Source organism: Antechinus flavipes, chromosome 4, assembly GCF_016432865.1.
Source record: "Antechinus flavipes isolate AdamAnt ecotype Samford, QLD, Australia chromosome 4, AdamAnt_v2, whole genome shotgun sequence".
NCBI lineage: Eukaryota > Metazoa > Chordata > Mammalia > Dasyuromorphia > Dasyuridae > Antechinus > Antechinus flavipes.
In genome coordinates this window covers 17,462,851-17,467,069 of record NC_067401.1, presented here as the reverse complement: position 1 = coordinate 17,467,069, position 4,219 = coordinate 17,462,851, and the positions used below count along the sequence as shown (strand labels likewise).

General features: G+C 39.3%; 1 long non-coding RNA gene across 1 annotated transcript; it reads right to left on the bottom strand.

Annotated features, from left to right (window-relative positions):
• Positions 1-968: 968 nt before the first annotated feature.
• LOC127561707 (uncharacterized) lies at positions 969-2,972 on the bottom strand. The gene is made up of 2 exons (XR_007953506.1): positions 2,134-2,972; positions 969-1,741 (listed from the first exon to the last, which is right to left on the bottom strand). It is a non-coding gene; the product is annotated as an uncharacterized LOC127561707 (long non-coding RNA).
• Positions 2,973-4,219: the final 1,247 nt, after the last annotated feature.

Here is a 4,219-nt window from a genome sequence, read left to right as displayed (position 1 = left end):
AGTATCTCCTGACATAGAAGAGATGGGCTCAGAGTACAGATTGAGAAATGTGTGTTTTTTTAGACATGGCCAGTGCCAGAATTTATTTAGTATGAATGTATTTATTCTGGATTTTTTTTTCAATGGTGGGGGAAGGAAAGAAGGCACGAAAGATGGGACAGAAAGAAAATGAAATTGCCTTCTTTGGGGAGGTGACTTTTTTTTTAACTAAAAGGAGAGAAGAGAAGAGAGTATCCTGGAAGGAATTTATCTGGAAATTAAGGTGATACAAAATATATCCATTTTAAATTTTTTTTGTAATTAATTTTAGGCCCTGTAGTTTCTTGGGATTTATCCTCAATATCAACAATGAAAGTTAATTATGGCTCCCTACTTCCCGGCTGCCCCTTCCTAAACATTTCACAACCCATCCTGGCTCCAGACAAACCAACCTCAGATGTGCTGATACCCAAAGGGCTCAAGTCAGCAGGAATTCTGGGCCATGGAGTTATGGTCAGACCATATGCAAATTTAAATAAGAGTCTAGGACATATGATTCAAGATTGGAGCATCGAGAGTTCACAATGTAAGGTATAGGATTCCAAACATACGGATAACAGGCTTGGTATTAACTCCACTTGTAATAGGGATGGGGCTGTAAGTGCCACATGGCTTTTACTAACCTAGTTAGAACTTTGCAGGTGTAAGATGTAAGTCGTGAGGATATATAACTGTCAGATATTCTCAAGGACAGACACATCTAACCTGCTACTAGCATTTTTCCTTATTAATTTTCTTATTGGATTCAAAAAACATAAAGAGTTATGTTCTTCTATTTCCCCATAAATTGCTATAAATTAAAAACCTTTCGACCAACTAATTAGCTCCAAGCTGCAACCCTAGCTTATAAAAACAGGAGAATTTTGTTTGCTATAAAAACTTTCTCTCCTTTCTGCCTCACACTACAAATTTATAGTCTTAGACCAACATCCGTGTTCCTAGTCATATAATTTATTAACAGTAACCAATAATTAAGAACTATAGATAAATATTTCAACAATGTATCAGCTATGAGAAAGGTGACAAAACAGAGTTACTTCTGCTGATTCTCCAAAACCTCGGGGAACCACAAACTAACAATTACATTCTCTTAGAATGGCAGTTAAAGTCTCTTGGGATTTTTCCCCAGATGTCTTCTCCACAAAATAAGAATTAAACTCAATTCTCTCAAAATGTCTCTCCGGACTTTCTCAAAACTGACAATTTACTCTCCAAGTTACTTAGAGACTTTCTCAATTGACAGTTAACTCTGAGGTCTCCTTTGAAAACTTCTCAATTCTCTCATAGTGCCTCACAGACTCTTTTAACTTTTTTTTTTTTGTTGTTGTTGTTGTTTCTTGATGTCTCATGAAGTCATAACTTCCACTCACCCAATTTTAATGTTTAAGGAGTTATTTTCTTCAGTGAATAAGAAGAATTGCCTTCTTAAGATATTATTTACTTTAGTATTTGGGGTGCCTCTTTTAGCAAGCTGTTAATTCTCTTTTCATAATTTTCTTGCCTCATTCTCATTTCTTTTCACAATTTTTCCTCTATCACTCTCCTCTTTAACTCTTCTAATCATTGTTCTTGGGCCTGGATACAATTAACACTTTTTCTTTGCGTGTAGCTGTTTTCTCTTTAACTCTTCTTGGAATTCTCATTGGGCTTGAATCCAAGCTGTTTTCACAGTGCCTTCTTCCAAGTTGTATCTTGGTCTTCCCTGCAATTATAGCAGATTTTTATGATTAAGTTCCATTATATTTTTTTGCTACTTACTCATTTGTCCAGTCTATTTCTTGACTTTGAACTTTATATCAAAGTTGAACTCTGCTCACCTGGAGATATGACCCAGACTTGAGGCATTTTTGGGCTATTGTTTTCAGAGCTAATTCTATAGGTCTGCTTTAACCCAAGAAGACCCCTGTTCCTCAATAGCTAAAAATGCCAAGCTCTTCTTGACCCTGGCATGTGACCAGATCCCCTGTTTCCCCATGAGGAGCCACAAATGCTCCTTTGCACCCAGGGACTGTAAGCCTGCACTGCTTATGGACAATAGTGTTGCCAGACAAAGCCAGGTAAGTCCTGTCATCTCTTTCTGACCAGCTGTCTGACCTCTTCACTGTCTCGGATTGGAGAACTCTTGAGGTGCTCCTGTGACTGCTATTGCTGCTGCCGTATTTGTGGACTCTGTACAGACCTTGACCCCAGTGTCATAAACTTCTGCAGACCTACTATGTTTCTGTAGGCTGGAAAAATGCCTCATGCTGCTCTTTAGTTGGCTCTGCCACTCCAAAATTTGACTTGAGGCATTATTTTAAAGCTGTTTGGAGAGAAATGTTGGGGGAAATCAGCTGAGTTGCTCCCTCTAATCTGCCATCTTCTTTCACAGACTTTCTGGAAGACAGTTAACTATCATTCCCCCAAATTCTATCCCTCTCTCTTAAAGGTATAGTAACAGGAACCCAAGTCTCTGTTGGGAGGGGGCTGGCATTCAAACATAATGTCTTCTGTGAACTTCCTTGGAGCACGTGAAATATAACTAGCCCTTTCTTGGAGAACTTTGTCTTTAACTTTCCCATAGTTTGGGGGAAAGGAAAATTAGGTCAGTCCATCTAGGAATATAAATGAACTGTGAAAAACCCCACCATGTCATGGGAAATATTATTGATTAGTTGAGAACAAACCTGATGTTAGAGATTAGAGCAGTGAGTTCAAGAGAGAGATTGCAGGCAGACCAATGCTGATATGGGGGGGGGGGGATGTCTGGGAAAGGAGGACACCATCTCCATTTAGGAGGTTAGGAAGAAAAGGAGATTCCGGGCCTTAAAAGAATCATGGCAGTTTACTGGGTATTGCACATGCGAATACTGCCTTGTCTAGAAGATAATAACGCTCTCATCTTCTTACCCCGCCCATATATCTTCCACCCAATCACTAAATCGTTGAGTCCTAAATCCCAGAGTTACTCCTCTGAGAATAACTCAGATCCCTGTGAACTGCAGGATACAAGCCACCCTCCTTTCTTCAGAGTTTAAAGTCTTTCACAATTCAACAAATGTATTCCCTTTTGTGCACCATGTTCCAGACAAAATGCCCAACATGCTGCTCACTCATTTCATTTTTGCACAATTTGTGCCCTTTGCCTCGAATATAGCCCTACTTACCTCTGCCTGTCAGAATCATTAGCTTCACACAGTCCAGATCCACTTCGAATCAGTCAATCAGCAAGTATTAAGTGCCTACTGTATGCGAGGCCCAGGGCTCAATAGTCAAAAGTGACCCAGTCCCTGCTCTCAAGGAGTTTATACATCTTAACAAGAGGCCTTTGTGGAGTCCCTCACACACACATAAAATCAGTTTATCTTTACCTCATATAAAGTACAGTGGACAGAGAACCGGCTTTGGATCCAGAAAAATGAGAGTTCCACAAAAAGTTTTGCAAGGGTCAGTGTTGGAAAAATTACCCATGCATATGCTTTGTAAATAAAAAAGCTTTAATTTAAAAAAAGGAGAGTTTTTGCTCCTGCCATGACCCTGGACAACTTATTTCACTTCTGAGTGATGGAAGCAACTCTCTAAAGCTAGAATTTGCAGAGAAGATGGAGACCTGACTGGGAAAGGGACTTTCCTCACCTGGGAGTTCCTTATAGCAATGAAATCACAGGTCCTATTCCTCTCCTTGTATCTCATTCTATCCCTAGTGCCCGGCACCAGGTGAGATATTAATGAATAATCATCTAATTAAATAGAATTAATTACCTAAATGCATAAAGCTTCAAGATGAGGAAGTCAAAAAGACTTCAAGATCAAGGAAGATCCTAGAGGTTTAGTGCTTCTTGATACACTTCAGAAGATGAAGAGTTGGGGGTGGGGAAGGGGGAGTTTGGTTTTTACACAATTAACAGATATTTATTTTTTCTCTCTCTCTTATCCTCCCAATCCCCTACCAAGAAAAAAAGAAAAGGAGAAAAAAAAACTTGTAATGAATATGTACAGTCATATAAAATAAATCCCTACATTGGCCATGTCCAAAGTCAGGTCTTATTCTGAGGCTGCCTCTTGAGTCCATCCCTTCTATCTGGAGGTGAGCATCAAGAATCCTCTGGAACTGAGATTGGTCATTGTGTCATTCGAAACTCTTAAGCCTTTCTCTAAATTTTGTTATTGTAGAAATTGTCGTTGTAAAGAACTGGTAGAC